The 23,012-nt window shown below is 35.4% G+C and overlaps 1 long non-coding RNA gene across 3 annotated transcripts; it reads left to right on the top strand.

Annotated features, from left to right (window-relative positions):
* Positions 1–4,287: 4,287 nt before the first annotated feature.
* On the top strand, positions 4,288–7,369 carry LOC148268856 (uncharacterized). 3 transcript variants are annotated; one of them, XR_015817135.1, is made up of 3 exons: positions 4,312–4,915; positions 5,008–5,060; positions 5,140–7,369. It is a non-coding gene; the product is annotated as an uncharacterized LOC148268856 (long non-coding RNA). The 3 variants fall into 3 exon arrangements; XR_015817136.1 differs by having other exon boundaries at positions 4,319–4,915; positions 5,187–7,369; XR_015817134.1 differs by having other exon boundaries at positions 4,288–4,915; positions 5,008–7,369.
* The last annotated feature ends 15,643 nt before the right edge of the window (positions 7,370–23,012 follow it).

The following is a 23,012-nucleotide window of genomic DNA, read 5'->3' on the forward strand; positions in this document are numbered from 1 at the left end:
AGAAACATATTTGGAACTAGCAGAACTATTTAAAACATAACATGATGAGACAAAACAGTGAGAAACATAATGATGCGACAACAGTCGAAGACTTGCCTAAACTGGTGGAAGGAAGGAAGAGGACTAGCACTAATGATCTCCCAAAAAATGAAAGGAAGTATTTTCGAAGCGAGAGTACTCAAGCCAACTTTATTTTTGACCAAGTATCAAATAGTGAGACAGAATCCACTAGAAGGAAGTCTCGACCTAAGAAGAAGCGACACAAGAAAATACCAGAAACCCAAAGGGTAATAGACCTCACTGCTAAACGATGACTTGACGAAAAAATCTCAACCCTAGAGGATGGCCCAAATGTTGTCTAGGTATGGGTACCTATGGGGTACACATGTGTAGCAATGCATATTTAGGATACACGGTTGCAATATCTGTCGGTATTCCAAGGGCCCATGATGCACAAATCGAGGCAACCATATTCCCCACAAGGAGACAAGTGGCAGGAAGGCTCCTCAACATGTGTGTAGAATTTCCCACGAATGAACGGGCCCCCCGACACATATCTTTGGCCGTTGATTGGCCCTAGTGGCTGACCGACAGTCGCATCATGGTATGCATGCATGCCATGTGGCAGTTGAGGTAGGCTGGGGCTGTAGGTAGACCAACTTTAGTCCATGATGGGACATAATACACTGTTACTCTGCGTGCAATGCTGTAAGTGCACGGCATCGCAGGCTCACAGATTTGCCGACTCACAGGTGTTCCCGCGGGTCTTTTTTTATTTTTTATTTTTTATTTTATTTAAATTTTTTAAATAATCCATTGGCTAAATTTAAATTACACATAACAATAGTTTAAATGCCAAATTAAAAATTAGAACAAAATAAAATAGGACATTCAATACTAATCAGGTTCAGGGTGTCATAGATGAGGAGAAACATGATCTTTATTTTCCAACTAAACAGAGTTTAGTAAATGAGACAAAATAATAAAGTTTGGATTACCTAAACGTTTGTGCCACACTACACTCTTATTGTTAACTGTCAAACAAGCTAAAGACAAATGACTGGGAATGAAAAAATTTAAAGGAAATAATCTCTCAACTTTAGCCACCTTCGTGAGTATCTTCCCAGACATATGATCCTGCATAAGACAATCATCATGAGAAAAATGACCATCGCAATTGTTATCAACTAATTGACCAACTAAAATAAGATTAAAGGAAAGCTAGAGAGATACAAAAACATCACAAAAAAAGGAACTAAGATCTCCAACAACATGAATAGGCAAACAACTTCCACTAGCAATCTGAATATCTGTGGTACCATTATATGAGCGAACATTGTGAAGAGTATCGAAAAAACTAGTCATAAATTAAAAGCACCTGTTTCAACTAGCTAAGTTGTAGATGGAGAGGTTTGTTTACCTTGGCTAGTTGAATCAGGAGTGAAAGTACTTTGTGCTACTGTAGAGGATGAAGTTTCTGAGGCTATATAAGCAGTAGTAGCAGCTTTTCGATTTTGAGCTCAAGTAGAACAATCTTTGATAGTGTGACCTAATTGCTTGCAATAGTTACAAAATTTCTTAAAGCAGTCTAGAGTAATATGCCCATATTCCTTGCAGTTATAACATTGAAATTTGTTCATATCTTCACCCTGTCCTCTCCTTTGAGCTGCATATGCCACCAGATTAAGAGGAATTGACTGTAGTGCGGCTTGTGTAAGAAGACGTTGCTCTGTACGAAGTAGTTCACCAAAATAATCATCTAAAAAATGAGAAAGAACTCGATTAATCAAATTAGAGCGAGTGATCTCAGATTCAGGTCATAGCTTCATTAAAAATTTATCTCTCTTGCTTCGTTCATGAACCTCCTAAACAACTGACAGAGATGCAGCTGGTATTGTTGCATAAATCATGTTAGAAAGCTCTCCCCATAAATTCTGAAAACCTAAAAAGTACTCTTGAATAGACAGATTTCCTTTATTATACTAGCAATCTCATACTCCAATTAGTAATGACATGTAATATTGTTTTGATTATAGACTTTCTTCAAATATTCCCACATTTTTTTGCAGTTTTATAGGTCCTTAAATTAAGCAGAATAAGAGGATCAATAGAACTCAAGATCCATGTCATTACACATGCATCTTTTACAATCCATTGAGCTAGTTCTTTAGCATCTATAGGTGCTGGAGAACTACCATCAATATGGCCCTACAAATCCTTACTGATAATAAGTAGCTAAAATTGAAATTCCAAAACAGAATAATTCTTACTAGTAAATTGCACTCTAAAGGTGTCTGAAGAATTGACAGTAGACATATCGCACAAGACACGTGAATCTAAAAAGATTACCACAAAGAAAAGAGTTACTTTAACCAAAAATACCCAGGCAAAGAATCACTATAGAAAAACACCGATAAAAAGAACCCAATGAGAAGGATCAACCTTTTGATATGAGACAAGACCCAACTACCATAAAAAATTAACAAAAGTGAATTCTAGAAAAGATGAACCTAATTTAAATTTTAGGCTTTGATACAATGACAACTATGTTCTTTGCACTGAATGCCCATCTTTGGGAGTATTTTTTTTCTTAAATAGAAAAAGATTTTCTGAATAAATGCCTCTAATTAAGTTGATTATGCTTAATTTAGTAAGTCCACTATTTAGTAAAATCTATGCCTATAATTAAGCTAATTATTTACAAGAATAATATTGACAAATAAGGCAACATAATATTACAATTAAATACATATCCGTTCTAGTGACAATGAACCCATTCTTAATTTGATATAGTTTATTGGGTTTAACTTTCTATTATTTATATATATGTTAGAAAGAAAAAAATTAGAAGTTTCTCATTTGGTCCATAAAGAAAATATTTTAGTTCAATAACGTAGAAAACAAGATATTCCACTTTTAGCTATAAATCAAGACAACTTCTCTATCAATAATAGTAATAATGATCTAGAACATATTTGGTTGTTTGTTGTGAGAGGGAGAGAGAGCAACAAGATCTTAAACTTTCATCAAAGAAACATATATAAGAGATAAACTTAAAGATATTTCACTTTGTTTATTTTTATTGTAGTGGTATCGATGCATTAGATTGATGATTCTTGCTAAAAATGAATATTATAATTTCTTTTGTGTTGCTTTCTTTGATATTCTTGAATTTTTATATTATGTGTACGTTAAGAAACAAGAGCGAAACAAATATAACAAAATTTGGGCAAGATTTTGAGTTGAAAATGAAACAAAAAAATTGCAGGTTGAAGATGATATATATAACTAATCACCAAAAATTAGCATTGTTAATCTAGAGAAAATGGATTTGATGAATAATATACATTGGGAAGGCTAACACACCATCAAGTAAGGTAAGATAATTTATGTCCAAAATACAAAATTTTTATTGAAGAGTGTTAAAATGACGAATATAGGTCATATTTCGCATTTAGAATTAATTCATAGGGAAAGGTCCACTTCGCATGATTGAAAGAAAGTCAATGGGAATATTAAATTATAATTAACTTACACATTAAAACAGTTCTATGTTAAACACGTACTCAATGCTCTTATAAGAAAAGATTGGACAAACATTTTTAGGTTTGAAGCTACAAGTGGTTTGTGGATTGTGACCAAGAGCTAAAGGGGAAGAAAACCAAAATATTGAGTTTTTCATCATATAATTTTACTGAGAGATTTTTAGAGGATCATGAGATTTTCATTGCTTGGACTATAAACAAATTGCATAACATCACTGTCTTTTTTTAAACCTAGATAATCATGAGATGTTATGTGGATTGAGGAACAGCCGACCAAGTTTTCTAACAAAAAAATCAATGATCATAAAATAACATAATGTTTAGAAACATTAAACAAAGTATGGCCAAAAGGTAAAAATATATACAAAATAAAGATTTTTATGGTAGGTTATTATCAAAATCCCATAAAGATGAATTAAAGGCACGAGTTTGAACTTAACTAACGATGTAAACCTTGTCACTTTTTAGGTATATTATAAGTTAATAGTGATTAGTGTAAAACACAATTATTTCAATTATTTAAATTACTTTAAAATTATTACAAATGTTACTAAAATGATAATTTTTAAAAGATCATTCAAAATATCCTTAAATTGGCTTCATATTTTAAAACATCAAATGCATATATCTTTCTAATAGAAACTAAAAAATTGTAATATTCATCCTGCTATAAAACAGAATTTTGTTAGATAATGCATCAAGCTATTTCAGGAATGGTTTTCTTTTTAAGTTTACAATTTTTTTTGTGTTTGAAGTTTTAAAATTTTAAGAGAAATCACAAAACACATCCCACACATACACACGGATTCTTCCCTTGCCCCAAGCCGCGGGCAAGGCATACGTGCGAGGCATTCCTTTTCCTTACCCTCGGGCAAGGCTTGCGTGCAGGCATACCTGCCAAAATTCCCCAAACCGTAGGTCCCCCAGCCTCACAGGATTTTTCATTTGCGGCCATCCCTGCGGGCATGCAAGTCACTTGTCGTGACTGTTTCGCTGATGGGACACCACTCACACGAGCACCTAGAGTCCTGCAGGTGAGCTCCTTTGTTCCCTCGTCAGGTGTTAGCTGACCAGCCTTCCCTTTCAGTCTTGTCGGTTACCCATAACCTCCAACTGCCCGGATGCATTGCATGTCATCCGAGGGCCAAGGATGCTGTAATTTGGGGTATAAAATGCTGCCTCATTTCTGCTTTCTTCTTCAATTCTTCATTCCTTTGAGCAAACAGGAAACCAGAGAGAGTGATAGTCGAATTTAGAGGGAATCTAGTGAGAGAAAGAGAGTAAAAACTAAGAGAATAAGAGTTCTGAAAACAGAGTGTGAGCGTGTACGCGTGCTGTCCGAAGGAGAAGAGGATCCCTTCTTTTCTCAGGTAAGCATCTCCTTGTGTTTCAAGTAGATTACGCCTCCCTTCCATTTATTCGCTTATTCCTTTTCACCCAAACATATAAATCTTTCTTCCAGCTTCGACCAAAGCTCATTCTGCAACTAGAACAGAGCCAATATAAACTGTTTAGGTAAGCGTGCTATTCCTCCTCAATTCTTATTTTCTTTTTGTTGTTTCTTTGATTTCCAGCTATATATTGGTTTATTTAGGTTCTAACTTGAATTTAAACCGAATTCATGCGGGTAAAATAACCAAGAAACCGCAAATTAAACTCAAAAACCCGACTGACACAGCAACTGCCGCACAAGCCTTTTGCTAGCTATTCTTCTTGCTTTTAAATCGATTTTCTCGTGCGTTTGGAGTGCTTAGCCTTCTACTTTACGGTAAGATTGGTGGTAATTAGTTTTTTCCAGCATTTGGTTTTAGAGATGCATGTAGGGTGATTAAATCTTTGAAAAATGAATGTGTTCTTACTGTTTTAATTAATGCTGAGGATGTGTGCATTTCATGCTTGCTTTTTAATATTTAACCTTATTTTTTATGCTGATTTCGATGGAATTTGATTACTGGAATGCTGTATACCATTATGCAGATGGATTAAAATGCTGAAACAAAAGGGAAAATGGAAACAATTAACAAATAGAGGTCTGATGCCTCTATATGTGTTGCCTAGGCACCAATGTGCTGGCTAATGGGGCAGACACCAGTGACCGTGCACGACGCTGCATGCGGGACACTATTCAGATGTCCAAAAGTGTCGGGACATGTCCCCTGACACGCTGGATAGGTGCAGCACACTGCGCACAAGCAAAAGATTCCTGTCAGGCGCCCCTATTGTGTCGAGGGGACCTGCGCGAGGCACTATTTGTGCCAACTGATGTGCGTGCATGCGCATAGGGATGCACGCCCAGGCAGCCTTAACGCTGAGGCATGCACCCCACTTACAAGCTGCTACGTGTAGCAAGTCGTGCGGGGCACGGACACTGCCAGGCGTGCACACATGGAGAGTGCCACGGGTTAAGGCACTTTGTGCTACAGGTGCGAGCTTGCGAGATTTTATCCCCCTATCGCGGGTTTGAGGGCAAATTGCTCAAAAGCGTAAAAAGGAATTGATTTGGTCATCTAAAATTAAGTTTGAAATTGAAATGGTGAAATAAGGCAATTGAAATTAAAAAGAAAAATGGGCAATAAAATATGAATTTTGAAAAAAAGGCATATTAAGTAATTAGAAGAAAAATCTAAGGAATTTGGAAATTAAGTAAGAAATTATAAATTTATGAATTAAGAAAATTTTGACTCAAATGGGAAATTTGGTAAAAATAATCGTTTTGGAAAAAATAGATTTTTGAGCTAGGCTTAGGGTTAGGCTTAGAGTTTTGGTCTAAACCTAGGGCAATGCTTAGGTCCAGACTAAATTTAAAATGAAATAAAGTAAGTATGGGGAAAAGGGCAGTTTTAGTCTAAACCTAAGGTAAGGCTTAGGTCTAGGGTAAATCTAAATGAAATAAGAAAGCTTGTATGGTGTCTAATAAGAAAAAATAAACAAAATTGTCCAGTTAAATCCATTTACCCTGTTATCTAGGAGGATTTATCTGTTTCTATGTATGTATGCTTCTGAACACATAAATGGGTTTCTGCGAACCCTCGTGGATGATGGTTCAACTTGGTTAGACATTTTACGTTCACTGCTTGTGCAAATGGAGTGGACGAGGCAATCGGAGTGGTTGAATGTTCTGTCAGTATATCTGTTTTGTTATTTGTGTCCCTATTCACAATATTATTTGGTGTATTCTACCCTCTTAAGTGCAGGCTTAGGCAGTCGCGCGCGTAGTTACGTAAACAATATGACTTAATTAAACATTAATAATACTGTAATATAATTATGTTAAAAGACGAGTTAGAGTCTAAGTTTGGGTACATGAGTCAATGATCTAATTTAATTTCTCTATAAGATTTGATTTGATCGGATCCATTATGTTCTAATGCCTTTGGAGCCATGATATGTTTTGCATGATAATTTTAGTTTTGGTTCCCTAATAATATGAAGTATGGAGAAATGAAATGAATTAAATTGATTTGGTAAGTTATCTGAATATTTCACTATTGAATAAGTATTTGTTTTCAATGATGTTTGTATAATTTAATTACTACCTGTCTTTCTGAGTTTATTGGAACTCACCCCGATCCAAATCCCTCATAGATGATGACTTTACAGATATGCTTCATGAGGCTTGTTTGGACCCGTTCTAGGATGCTTAGTGGGAGAATTGAAAGACTTTCTCTTTCATATTTTGCTTTTGACATCTAGATTTTTTGGTAAATTCATAACATTTATATGTAGGATTTGATAGCCTAGTGCCTCAGTACACTATGATTGTAATTTTTGTAAGAGATGAATATTCAACATTTTTTATTTAAATGTGTTTTTTAGTCTACTAAGTTAGATGTTTGATGGTGTCGAATCCACCAAAAATAATATCCTATTCTAATAACAAATTAAATTTGTAGTTGTGGTGACAAATCCTCAAGGAATTGAGAACCACTCTCCTTTTACCAGTGAATAAGGGCTGAAACCTGGGGGTTTTGTTCTAGATTGATGCAATAAAGTAAATTAATAAATTAGACTTAAAATATAAAATAGAGAGTATTATCGAAAAGTGATTAAAGTGACAAACAGTTATGATTTGATTCCAGTCAAAGAAGTAGCTTTATTTCCAGTTATGAGATTGATCACTGATATTATGATTGATTCCTTTAAATTTCAATGAACCAGTTCTAGTTGTCAGCAACACTTCTAATAACCAATCTTTCCTTTATCCTTAATTAACCAAGAAACATTCATTAGTTAATTTTTATTAATAATTAACCCTGGATACAATCCTAGGATTTAATTCACTAGTAGCTTTAAGAGGTAGAAGGACTTCATTTTAGTTAATGAGTTCAACTGTGTGACTGTAACGGCTCCAGAAATTTAAATGAAATATATGTATTAAAAATGTCAAATGCGGAAACGTAATAAAAATTTTGATTAGCATCCCTTACACAATAACTAAAACAAACTCAAAACATGAAAGAACAAACTAACTAAAAGAGATACTCGAAATAAGAACTATAAATATAGCTATGGAGTCTTTAGGCGTCCCCTTCATCGTCTTCTTGCGGAACAGGCTCGGAAACAATGTCTTCCTGATCTGAAATAGTTAAATAAGGAATGAGCTACACCAGCCCAGTAAAGACATCACACTATCTCACCGCCACAGAAGTAAAGATGGGTAGAAAACAAAATGACCAATGGAGCATAATTTATAACAAATTCTTTTATCAATAATAAAATCTTTTACTGTCCACTTATCTCAGCGAGATCCATGAAAACAACATATGAAAACAATAACCTTACAATATCATGAAATCATATTCACTTTATAACACAACATATATCACACCTTTACATTTCAATCATCAAGAAACAGATTTCCTCTTTTACCAGCATACTAGTATCCATGGGGATCCATAGGGGGTCCCCTCTACACGTGAACCATTAACATTTATAACCTGATTCCAGGGCCGTCCCCATACCCCGTCCGGTATGGGCGCCAAAACCATGAGTCTCAATACCCCGTCCGGTATGAGGGTGAAACGGGTCGTCCCCATACCCCATCCGGTATGGGCGCCAAAACACATAAGGTCTCTATACCCCGTCCTTTATGAGAGACCACGTTCCCGGTAGGGTTTCCTACGGACCCGATCCGTCCACCATCTCCCAGGATATCTAGTCAGGCTGTCCACATTTTTCACTTATCAATTCACATAACCTTTTTGCCATTTTCCCTGGTCTCAATCATCCAATCATACACAAACATGTAAACCAGTCACCGACACTAAATAAGACAACACAGTATCGAGTTAAGCATAATACGAACCAAAATAAAAAAATCATGATTCATGCATACGAGACCATAATATAATACATCAAACATCATGCTGCATTTAATACTGGAAATTAAATCAGACAATAACAGACCAACACTATATCAGACTCGGGCTCCACTAGCAAACTTAATCAATTATACATCTATAAACTCGCACAATATAGTTTAATTATTTATTTAGCTTTAATACCGTGATAGGAAATAGGGTGAGGGGTCCTTACTTATTTCGGGGTCTGAATACGGCTCTATAGTGTGTCTACAGGCTGTCCCTAATTTTTCTGAATTTTTTTTCAGAAAACTGAAACGCACTACCGGTACCTGCACGTGTCCCAAAAAATCCCAAATCAGACCTAGGACCCCTTTCAGCCAATATCGCAATTCCGGCACGGCGGCTCCGCCGTGCTCCGGCGACGGCGCCGTCGCTTGCGGCAGCGATTCGCCTCGGGTTGGCCATTTTCGGCCGAATTCGGCCACACTTGCATTAGTCCCTGCGATAAAACAACCCTAAGGCCCTCGGTGGGCCAAAAAATACGAAAAATTGAAATTTACCGGCGGCGGTGCTCTCGGGTGCGGCGGCTCCTCCGGCGTGAGTTGCGTTTTGATATTTGGCTCTGATCAACCTGTAAAGAAAAGAACGGTGATCACAGTGGTATAAAAATTGCATCGAACGGAGGTCGGGAAGGGCCTCATCGGAGGCAAAAATCGAGGAGGGGCGCGGCGGCGCTGCTGGGCTTCGGCTGGGTTTTTCGGCCGTTTGGCCGGTGGTTTGGCTCCGATTTGGCCATAGGCAGACTCAGCATCGAAAAACAAGCAAGGGGGAGAAAATTTACCTCGATCGACGGTCGGAAACTTTTCCGGTGCGGCGGCGGGTGGCGGCGGCCGGCTCCTCCGGCGTCTGGTTCTTCTTCTCCGGTGAGGCACTGGCGGCTAGGGTTTTTGTGGTCAGGTGTGAGTGGGGTTATTTATACCCTTTGCCTTTTAATCTCAACCGTCCATCAAGATTAAATCTGAACCGTTCGATCACGATTTAATTGGGATTAAATCTGGGCCGTCCATCGCGATGCAATCTGGGCCGTCCGTGCCTGATTGAATCTGGATCGTCTGTGCGCGTGAATCTGGGCCGTCCGTGCGCATGTTTGATCTGGGCCGTCCGTGCGCGCGGGAATGGATCTAAGCCGTCCGATCGCGCGCACGCGGATCGCCCACGTGACCCGTCCCCTAGTCAGCATTTTCTTGCCACGTGGCGTGTCCTGGTTGGCCGGGGCTGCTGACCGGGCCGCTGACGTGGCTACTGACGTGGCACAACTTTTTTAAATTATGTTTTGACCCCCGGTTTCTGATTTTCTTTTCAAAAACACCCCCAGAATCCAAATTTTCACCCATTTTTCCCAAAATCAATTTCAATTAAATCCAAATAATATTTTTACCCAATTTTATCATTATTATTATTTTTATTTTCATTAAATTAAATCAAATTAAATTAAATTAAATAAAAATCAAATAAAATTCTAATAATTACAAAATAAAATAAATAAATAAAATAATACACTTGGGGTGTTACAGTGACCCATTTAAACTAGATTGTATATTCTTTTAGTATAAAACTAATTCACTACTAAGTATCAAAACAACCAAACAATTACAAATTTAAGAGTTTCGAATGGCAATATTTTGCCGCATCATATGCCTAACAGACCCTGTTTGAATGATTAACAGACAACAATAATAATATGTGCAGAGATATATGCAAATACTGAAGCTTAACTAGAACAGATATAAAAGAATTATATCTCACATTTCAAAACTTGAACTTCGACCAAGTCTTTAACTGGAAAGGATGTTTTGTCAGCTACTCATGATGAGTTGAATACACAAAATATTGTTTTTAGTATTTACAGAAAGAAAGAATTGTGTGGAAAATTGGAATCTACTATTGTCCTTGGCAGCATGCCTTCTTCTGCATTTTTCTTCCTTTTTAAAGGCCAAGAGGATAAGGGCATTCGCTTGTGAAGACAAGGTTTTTTGCAATGATTTTGGCCTTCTTTCTGCTTTCCAAAATTATATTTTTCTCAATTTGATTCCCTGTTTCCTAATTGTAATGGGATCCTCTTTTAAATTTGAAAGCACGTTAGGTTATCAATATTTGCTACTACTGGAGCCTAAGCCTTGGCCGATGCTTATCCGTGTGTGATCTAATACTTCCTACTGCTATTAGGGAGTTAGCTTTACCCAAGATTTTCTGCGCATAGATTAATGCTTTCTACTGTCGCAATAATGCAAGCCTTACCTGAGGCTCGTAAAGTGAGACCTGTTTCCTTTGCTAAGGTATAAACCTTGTCTGAGACTTATACCATAACCGATGACAAGTTCTGCACAAAAGTTGCTTCTGTTGGGCTGTTTTCCTGGATTTGAGTTTTATCCTTTGGCCTGCATCAAAATAGAAAAAACCACCTATATTAGGTAATAAGCATCTCAATTATGCATTCAAAATAATAAAGATGTTGTTTATGTGCATTATCAACGTCGGTGCCCAGTTAGTATTGGAATGTCACCAAATGTCTCATGTTTCTACAAAAATGTTAAATTTATAGACTAAAATGTTCAATTTAAGCTCCATAACTAGCAATCTCCAATGTACTTCAAAAAGTTAAATAAACAAGAAAAAATCCACATATTTAACATTAAAACTTATCACGTCTTCAAAAATCATCTGAAAACTCAATGAATCATCTGGGAAATTATTATGAGTCATTTCTTTAGAAGAGTTATAGTTTTGATTGTTATTAACACTAGCACCAGGAGCTTATAAAAAATATTGATTAGTTAACTAAATAAGTAATTAAATTATACATTATAAGAAATATATTAAGAAACACCATTACAAATACATTGGTTATACAAGAAAAAAATCTAAAGAAGTCTTGCAATCCTCCAACTATAAATTTATTTTGCATCAACGTGTACATTGAAGAAATTATATCTTACGAATTCTCATTTTATTTCTTTAAGTTGTCACTGTCACTGTCATTGTCACTTAAATTACTACATTTGATAACTAGAGGATGAAGAAATAGATTCACTAGAACGTGCCATAGGTTTTATGCAATGCACACATCCACTTTTATCATTTATCTTTTACCTTTAGAAGTACATTATTTCTAAAGAATAGACTCTCCATACTATTTGAAGTATATGCTTGGATAGAATATTTCTCCCGCATCAAATACAAAAATAAACTTACAATATGATTGAAAAGTTCAAACTTACAATAATTTAAACTTTGAATCAATAACCACAAGATTCAATTCTCATCTTTGATAGCCAACCCAAGAAAGGCTATCCTCATTAATCAAACAACAACTCAACCAACAATGAACTAACACAACTAGAAGTGGTTTGCTCAATGTGAAATAAGAATAACACTACATATATTCTAGTATTTAATCTTGTAAAATTTAAATCAACTAAAACATAATCATTTTAATAGGACTAGTAGGGGAGACGTGGAATTTCGAAGGTTATAAATTTTTTCAATCAATTTAACTATTTATGTTTTAAGTATTATTCTAGAACGGAAAAAACTGTTGCTTCTGAGTTCTAACCAAGTGAGTCTTAGAGTAAATAGTAGAAAAAACACAGCAAGAATTTGAACTTTCTTCAAGTGAGCAAAGAAATTGATCACTACTACTAAATCGCCAAACTACTGCTTGTTGTTTCACCATGTGCTGTACAGAGCAATTATAAGAGATTCTTTAACTATAAAGAATTCAGTTTAGAGTAGGTTTGTTTCTCTCAAGTAGGTGTTTTAATATCTATGAAAAACAAATCAAACACTCATAACAAAATTAAATAGCAAATCCAAGTGAAATATATCAAACATAAAATTCAAGTTCGAGATGACATTTTATTGTTAAATACATATATTGTATCCTTTTAGATTTTTTTTTTTCCTTTGCTAGGTCAATTTCTTTTTTGTAATATATGATAATTAAATAATTGTATTTGCATATGGCGATAAAAGTTGCGGAGCAAAAGAGGAGCGTAACCCATTTACTGTATCCACTAATTAGTTAAAATCATGTTATTAAGCAAACACAAACAAGAAGATGCCGACGACCATTTGAGAAACTAAAAGTACAAAAAAGAAAAACAAAAATAAGAAACTAACCTCAAAAATCAGTGGGTACAGCCGTTATTGTTGGTTTGAGGAGACGATCAGTAGCATATGAAATGTGTAAGAAGATAATCAAACATGACTATTAAATCACTATTTTCAAACAGTTTAACTGTACAAAACTGATTTCTTCAAAATAGAATAACAATGAGAGTAAGAAGTTGGACAAGGAATAAATTGAATCAAATATGTTAGAAATTTAAACACAATAAGAAAGGAACCGAACACAATTATGATAAACGAAAAATATTAAGGGTGTACACTTTTGGTAAACATGTTTCACAAGCTTCCCTTATGTTGCTGCTACTGCTAATTCTGCTGTAGAATTTTTGAATTTTGTTAAGCAACTAGTTTGTTGGATGATAGAGTAATTAACATATATTTTTCTTTGTTACGAAATTTTTTGCATATGATAAATGGAGAGAGAAAGATAATGAAATATACTTTATGCACATTAATTCTAAAGATAGGTAGATAAGAATGTTAATCAAGATAGTAATAAGTAACATAACAAATAGTAAGATAATACAATCAAATAATAATGCAATATAGTAAATGACTTTAAAGTATCAATACTTTCAAATATTACTGAAGAAAGTCCTATATAAATCATTTTAAAGAGTATTTTTATTATATATACTAATTGAATTAAATTTAGATTCATAAATAAATTTAAAATTTTAGAATTGTTTCAAACAAACCATTGAAGTAGAATTTTCTTATATTTTGTGTTATGCCTAAAATTAATTTAGAGTTTTTTGTAAAACGTATTTACAAATCAAACTTAAGTTACCTAAAAGCTACAAAAAAAATTTCTTGAAATAATAAAAAAACAAGCATCATATTGAAAAATGGAGTTTCAAAAGTTGTTTAAAGTATGGAGTTATTGTTAGTATCATATATGAAATATTATATGATCTTAATTTTTATTATTTTCTTTTAGAATTTACATGATCTAATAATTAAATTAAACATAAATTCACATAAATTTTAAACCTTTGACAGATATGACACTAAAGTAAGGTCCAAATTATTAATTGGATATACATTAATCCAAATGAAAATATTACCAAGTAGACATAAAGTTTAAATTAGATATAAAATCTAAATTGAATAAAGAATCAAGATTAAAATAAAATTGGACACATAATCCAAATTAAAATCCAAATCAGATACAAAATTCAAATCCAAATTATTGATTCACTTTAGGTATATCTGCAAAAAATTTTATAAAAGATTGCTTACAAATTAATGTATCAATGTAAATAGATATTTACATGTGTGTGTGTATATATATGAATAGCTTGAAACATTATTAATTGAATGAAAAATCTAATTAGTGTCATAGCATTAGAAAAAGAAACAAATAAGTTGACAAGACAGTTTTTGCAAATAAAAAAAATGGTTGGGCTTACTCTATCTCAAGAGCTTACGAACTTCATGCAAAACCTCAAGGATCAGGTATCCAACTTTAGTTTTTCTTTTTTTTTGGCTTTTATCTGCCAAAAGTAAGGACTTTTTGTTTGGAGTCATCATATTTTGTAATTTTTTTTTTTTCACTCTTGTTATACTAGAAGAAGAGTTATTATTTATTTATTTATTTAGATTTTACTTAAAAGAGATAACCACATAACACAATGAAATCTTTTCTTCTATAATGAATGATGAAAGTGATTTTACGATTTTGACTAATTAAATAAAAATAAATTTAACGTAGATAATAATAAATTTTTTATAATTTGTATGTATTTTATGTCACGTTATGGAATATATATTTTGTGATATATATTTTTTAAAAAAATTTTATTTATTTTTATTATAACGTTTTTATCTCTCTTGGATAAATCGTTTCCTCCCATAAAGTTCAAAAAAATATATAAAAAGAAAATAATGTAAAAGAAACATATTTTTTTTAAATTAATTATTTTTCTTATTTGTTGCAGGGAATTCTTGAACCTAACTTCAATTATTTAAGAGATTTTAAAGATGATATTATTCGTCAAGCTTCTTTAGAATGGATCCTCGTGCTTTGCAAAGACTTGGAAGATGAATTTATTTATGTTATTTTGTAATTATGAACTAATGATTCCTAATTTATGCATGTTTGTTTCTTTACTACAGTGATATATAATATATGCAGTTTTGCAAGTGTAATGCCCAAATTTAATTTAATGAAAATTAAATTAATTTCTAATTGTAATTTTTTAATTTTTTAATTTTAATTTAGTGTAAAAATGAAGAAGATTTGATGGAGGATGAAATTAGAAATAATTTTGAAAAAAAAAAGTGAAAATTTGGATTTTGAAAGTATTTTTGAAAGAAAATTCAGAAATTGGGGTCAAAATATAATTTAGAGAAGTAATGCCACGTGGGATGCTCGGTCAGCAACTCCGACGAACCAAGACGTGTCGTGTGGCAACGGACGCTGACGCAGTGCCAAGTGGGAGGCCACGCGGGCGATCCGCGTGCCCGTGATCGAATGGCCCAGATTCGCCCCCCGCACACGGACGAATCAGATTCATTTTCTATTTAAACGCGATCAGAGGACTCAGATTGAATTGCGATAAATGGTCCAGATTCACTTCCTATTTAATTATGGTCAGACGGTTCAGATCAAACATGATGGACGGTCCAGATCAAAAGAGAACGAGTATAAATAACCCCCTTCACACCAAACCCTAACCCTAGCCACCAGACCTCCTTTGCCGGAGAAGAAGATCCAGCTGCCAGAAAGGAGGGCGCCGCCACCAGCCATCGCGCTGGAGCCCTTTCCGATTGCCAAAAGAGATAAAAAAAAATTCATTTACTCGTAATTTAATTTTAAACACCCCCATGGCTAATCGGAGTAAAACGACTGGCGAATTGGCCGAAAACTGCGGGCAAAGCCTGGTAGTTGCTGCTGCGGGGAATTTCACAAAACGCCTCCGATGAGGCCCTTTCTGATTCCCGTTCTACGTAATTTTTCCACAATTGTGATCTCTGTTTCCTTCTCTACAAGTTGACTAGAGCAAAACACCAAATCGCAATGTGAGCCGGAGGAGCCGCCGCACTAGAGAGCCTTGCCGCCGGTGAGTTTTAGTTTTTTGGGCCAACCGAAGCCTCTTAGAATATTTTCTCGCAAGGATTGATACAAAATCGACCAAATTTGGCCGAAAATAGCCAAAAATAACTGACCCGAGGCGGACCGCCGCTATCGTCGGAGCGTGGCGGAGTCGCCATGCCGGAATTCAGGAATTGGCCAAAAATGGGTCCTGAGATTGATTTTAGATTTTTGGGACATTTGTAGGTACTTATAGCGCGTTTTAATCCCAAAAAAAAATTCAGGGAATTCGGAGACCGCCAATAGGCACAGTTAACAGCTTAGCTTTTCGGGCATCAAATTGTGTAAGAATCTCTCACCCTATTATCTGTTATGAAATTGAAGTCTAAATAAATAATAATACGGTATTTTATATAATTTAAAAAAATATTCATAATTAATTACAGGTTACTAATAGAGTCAGAATTAGAAATTATCTATTGTTGATTCTGTTGAATTATTTTACAGTTAATTGCATGATAGTATTTTATTGATCGATTTTATAGTTTTAAATGCATGTATTGTTTAATTTATATTATTGCCATTGAATTGAAAAATAGAGACTAAAGAAAAACGAAAAACTTGTGTGATTAAGTGAATGGATGAAATGGCAGCCTTACTAGATATCCTGTGATATGATAGACAGACCGGGTAAAATAGAAAACCCTACTTTAAACGTTGTCTCATACCGGATGGGGTATCGAGACTTGATAATTTGGCGCTCATACCGAATGGGGTATTGATGTTTAGTAATTTGGCACTCATACTAGACGGGATATGGGGATGACCTGTTAATTGAGAATATTAAAGAAATGATTCACACGTAGCGGGGACATCCCTATGAACCCCCATAGATACCAGCAGGCTAAATAAATAATAATACGGTATTTTATATAATTTAAAAAAATATTTATAATTAATTATAGGTTACTAATGGAGCTAGAACTGAAAATTATCTATTGTTGATTCTGTTGAATTATTTTACAGTTAATTGCATAATAGTATTTTATTGATCGATTTTATAGTTTTAAATGCATGTATTATTTTATTTATGTTTTACCATTGAATTGAAAAATGGAGACTAAAGAAAAATGAAAAAAATTGTGTGATTAAGTGAATGAATGAAACTACAGCTTTACTGGATATCCTGTGAGATGATGGACGGACCGGGTAAAATAGAAAACCCTACCTTGAACGTTGTCTCATACTGGATGAAATATTGAGACTTGGTAATTTGACACTCATACCGGACGGGGTATGGGAACTACCCGTTTCACCCTCATACTGGATGGCGTATTGAGGTTTAGTAATTTGGCATTCATACTAGACGGGATATAGGGACGACCTGTTAATTGAGAATGTTAAAGGAAAGGGTACACGTAGCGGGGACATCCCTATGAACCCCAATAGATACCAGCAGGCTAATGGAAAGGGATAATTGTTGTTTGATTTATTGAATATGAATTTATAATGTGTGCATATTACCGATTGCATATAAAATCATGATAAGTGCAATGTTATTGTCTCTATAGGTTGTTTTTATAAATCTCGCTGCGGTAAGTGGACGGTAAATGATTTTATTATTAATAAATGCATTTGTTTAATTAAGTGCTCTATTAGTTGTTTTGATTTTCTACCAACTTTTATTTTTGTGTCGATGAGTAGCGTGATATTCTTACTGGGCTAATGTAGCTCATTTCTTATTTAACCATTTCAGATCAAGAGAACCATGATCCAGAGCCCAATCCACAAAAGAGTTGCGAGTAGGATGCTGGTTTTATTTATTTTTCGCTAATTTCTTTATTTTTTTGTATTTCTTTCAAAATGGTAATTCCTCTAGCACTATTCGATATTTAAAATTATTGTGTAAGGAATGTAAACCTTAACCATTCATTTTGCTTCCACGCTTAATTTATAATTTATTTTCTTTGGACATTCTAGGGTCGTTACAGTTAGTATCAGAGTCGCGTTACTCGGACCCATTTCTTACACAAAATCCTTAGGAAACAAAAAAAAAATTCACTCAACTATTCCTTGTGAAATACAGGTACAGATAGATGAGTAGATGAAGACTTCCACTAAATCGAACAGCCCGGGAGGGTTCGCTTGAGAGGATGTTGACCGGTTATTTGAGATAGTGGAGAGACTCATTGCTGTCCAGCAGGCTCGGGAGGAAAGGAGGGAACTACGTGACCCTCTTCTCGAGCCACCCCGATATGACCTTACTCCTCTATAGTACCACCCGACATCACCACAGTATGATCCCATGCCCCAGCCACCGCATTACCCGACACCACCACAATAAAATCTGATGCCTCCATCGTATCATCAAGTATCACTGGAGGGCCATTCAGTCCATCCTCAGCACAGTCCCGTCCTTCATCTATGGGACCTAACTCCTCTCATGATGGACTCAAGCTACATAGAAAGGTATAAAAAACTAAATCCATCTACTTTTGTAGGGGGATCCTCCTTTAAAAAAGTCGAGTTCTAGTTAGCTGAGACAGAGAAGGCCGTCAAGACCCTTGGGGTGATTTTCAAACAGAAGGTCATCCTTGCTACCAACATGCTAGTGGGAGAAGCACACTGCTGGTGGCAACTCAAACAGACCACCCTACTCTTTCCAGTCACTTGGGAACAGTTCCTGATAGCCTTTTGTGCAGAGTACCTCCTAGAGCATCTCCGACATCTGAAGGAGGTGGAGTTTGTACACTTGGTCCAGGGGGACATGACTATATCAGAATATACTCGCAAATTCCTAGAGTTGGGTCGATATTCTCCTGAGAGCATGATGGATGAAGGCAGGAAGACTAGAAGGTTTGAGTGGGGTCTCCGTCCTGAGATCAGACAGCAGCTATTTGTGCTCGAGCTCAATACTTATTCGGCTATTCTGTCCAAGGCATAGTTAGTGGAGAAGAGCCTTCGCACATTCTCTCAAGCAGTAGGGAACCTCAGGTCGTCAGCCCCACACCGCAGACCAGCACCTACTGCACATGTTCAACAGAACAAGAGACCCAAGCTGATGACTCAGGCTCCCCCTCAGGTTCTAACAGCAGGAAGCGATAAGATCTGTCAGCATTGTAGCAAGGATCATGGGGACCGACCCTGCTATCGCTTCAACAACACCTGTTGCATATATGGTAGCGCCCAACATTATACAATGGAGTGCCTGAGGAACCAGAACCATGTCAGACCTCCTATCCATGGCAGAGTTTACAATCTCATTCAGCAGGATGTAGAAGCCAACCCAGATGTGGTACAAGATATGTACATTATCTGTAACCATCATGCTCATAATTTGATTGATATTAGTACATCACATTCATTTATTTCACATATTTTTGCATCAAAATTAAATATATTATCTAAAAAACTTGATTATGTGTTGTTTGTGTCTACTCCTGAGAGTAGGACATTACTGGAAATAGTTGTATACAGAGCCTGTGTCACAGATATAGCAGATAAAAAATTGAGTGTGGACCTAATAGAGATTGATACAGGGGACTTTAATGTAATCTTAGGAATGAATTGATTAGTGGCATATCACGCCACCATAGATTGTTTTAGCAAGAAGGTTGTATTCAACCCTCCTAATGAGAAGCCATTTACAAATTAATAAAATTCTCTAACATTTGTTTTCCTCATGGCAAGTTCTTTTATTATTAAGTACTTTAACCCAATTGTTTTCTATAACTAGGCAAACCAAGAAAGAAATTTGTATTCAAGAGATTTTAGTAGTCCGAGACTTTGCAGATGTGTTTTTGGATAAACTACCTGCATTACCAGTAGACAGAGAAGTCGAATTCAACATAGACTTTCAGCCAAGCACCCAGCCTATTTCGGTTGCTCCTTACCGCATGAGTCGTGTTGAGATGGAGGAACTGAGAAAACAGATCACTGAATTGCAGTACAGTGGATTCATCCGACATAGTGTTCCCTTAGGGTGCCGGAGTCACATTTGTAAAAAAAAAGAGATGGGACGTTGAGGTTATGTATTGACTACAGAGGTCTGAACAGGGTCACGATCAAGAACAACTACCCCCACCTTAGGATCAATGACCTCTTTGATTAGTTACAAGGTACCCAGGTCTTCTCCAAGATAGACTTGCATTCAGTTTACCATCAAGTAAAGACCATGACAGAAGACATTCCCAAAATAGCCTTTTGAACCAGGTACGACCACTTTGAGTTCCTGGTCATGCCATTTGGACTAACCAACACTCCAACCATCTTCATGAATTTGAAGAACAGGGTTTTCAAACAATTCCTAGATCAGTTTATCATTGTGTTCATCGATAATATCTTGATTTATTCAAAAAGTAAAGAGGAATACGCTCACCACCTGACTCAGGTTTTACAGGTTCTCAGAGAGAAGAAGCTGTATGCGAAGTTGAGTAAGTGTGGGTTCTGCCTTGAGTAGACTACCTTCCTAGGACACATCATATCAAAGGATGAAGTGTCAGTGAAACCAAAAAAAGTTGAAGCAGTGCTTGGATGAGAAAAATTAACCTCGGTTAAGGAGATCTGTAGCTTTTGGGGATGGCAGGTTATTACTGCAGGTTTGTGAAATGATTTTCTAGTCTAGCTGCTCCTCTAACTTGGCTCACAAAGAAGAACGTCAAGTTTGAGTGGAATGAGGACTATGAAAGAATTTTTTCAGAACTAAAGAGATAGTTGACTACCACACCGGTGTTGGCCTTACCGAGTGGATCGGGTGGATATACAGTTTATAGTGATGCCTCTTATCTAGGATTAGGTTGTGTTTTGATGCAGCATGGAAATGTCATATCCTAAAAAGTATTTTGGATCTTAATATATCAGATTAAAGTGTGAGCTTTATTTTATATGCAGAGACCAAAAGCGTAATTTCTGATTTTGTGATGGGTAAAATTAGAAATAAAGAAAATTTAATTATATAAATAGATTGTTATTGTTCCCAAATCATATATTAAATAATTTCTACTCTGTCATCCTATCATTAGAACATAAAGAGTATGAATACTCCAAAGAACTAACGTATTGATTTGGAAGATCTACTGCAAAACGTGTAAATTTTTTTCGTTATGGATTTAGGTACGCTTTCATTACAGATCTAATTCTTTTGATTCAATACAAACATGGTTAATTGATTTCAGATTTAGTTTTGTTTCATGTATTTCCTATAAGTGGTGTCATAGCCACTCATTTTAAATCATTGGGATTGAAAGTTTTTTCTTTTTGAATTTGGTATTCAGTTTTGTTTTGTGGTAAAATCTTGGATTGATATATATCTGGTGTTTTAGTTTTTTATTTTTGGATTATCGTTACACCAAAAAATTATGGATTAAGGAAGAAATTTTTTTGAATCTAGTTATTGGCTTAAACAACATTTTTCAAATCTGGCATTTGTTTTTTTTTTTCGGATATGTTGTCTAGCTTCACGCTAGACGGAATGGTGAGGTGCAGTCTCACGTCCATGCCAGTTTGCTTGCTACGCCCTTAGGGCCGTGGTGAAAGGAAAAGAAGCAGCGACCATCACCACCGCATGAAGAAAGAATAAGAAGAAGCGGTTGGGTTTGACCTTTTAACGTCAACCAAAGGCCATCGCAAACGAGATAGGCGTGATCCTGCGACCGCGCCCCAGCAAGTAGACTGCGGTCGTCTAGCCGTGGCATCACGGCAGTGGCCTGAGGAAGGGCTAGCAGGTGACAGCCAAAATCCCCCGCCCCCTACGCGCGAGGAAGAAGAAGAAGAAAAAAAATTTCTCCTCTGTTTTGGGCTCAGATCCACCCCAGCATGACCCAGCTTGCCTGTGCTGGGTTTGGGATTTGCGCTTTAGCCCAAGGTCGAAAGGTAAAGAAAGAAAGAAAAAAAAAAGAAAAGGAAAAGAAAGAAGGGGAGGGGAGGCCTGCGTGCTCGTGGGCCCACAGCCAAGACAGGTTCACGTTGACTCGACCCAGATTCGGACCTGACCTGGTCAAAGATCAATGGGTTGACCAATCAACATCAATAGTTTGACCAGTCAACAGTCATTTGTTGACTTTGACTAGTCAACAGTTATTTTAATTTTTTTACGGATATTTAAGATATTTTTCTTCTTCGTAGAGTATAAATTCAGTATAATTTTAAATTTAAATATTAGTGTGTGTATGTATTTTGAAATTAATCGATTTATACAACATGTCGCCAAAGTGACATCTCTTGTGTTAAGTTGATTTATTTTATAATGTAAACGGTTTTTATATGAATGTTAATCGACCCAAAGGAATGTTAATATTTAAAATAACTGTATTCTATCTGTGGTAATAAATGCATGATAGCTATTTGATTTTGTATGTGAACTATAAATTGGTCTAAATAAAGGTTTATCTTTTAGTGTGTTCTTACTATTAGTGTTTAATTATTATACCAAGATATCACTTACAAATTAATATTATGTCTAAAAATAGAATATTAATGGAGTACTCGGATCTTGAGATAAGATTCACTTTTATTTGAATTCATTATTATTGTTTTTAGTTTAATTATGTTAGTAATGGTTATTTAGGTTATTAGTTGTTCTCTGTTAAGTTTTTGGTTTTGCTACAAATATCTCTGCAAGTGTTAATAACACAACAATACTGAATGACACAAATTTTAAGGTGTGCCAAGAGAATCTTTTAATTGTTCTCAGAGTCATAGATTTAGACTTAACTTTATAGGTTAATCAACCTAATCTGCTTACGATTTAGAGTACCTTTGATGATAAGAGGGAGTTTGATAAGTGTGATCAATCGAATCGTATAACTTTGATAACGAAACATGTCATTCCAAAATTTTTTCGGAGCACTATATTCAATGAGACCACTACGACTAGGGGTTTCCTTGAAGACCTTGAGAAATATTTCACCAGGAATGAAAAGGCTGAAACTAGTATACTTT

Source organism: Carica papaya, chromosome 2 (assembly GCF_054855325.1).
Source record: "Carica papaya isolate Zhongbai chromosome 2, ASM5485532v1, whole genome shotgun sequence".
NCBI lineage: Eukaryota > Viridiplantae > Streptophyta > Magnoliopsida > Brassicales > Caricaceae > Carica > Carica papaya.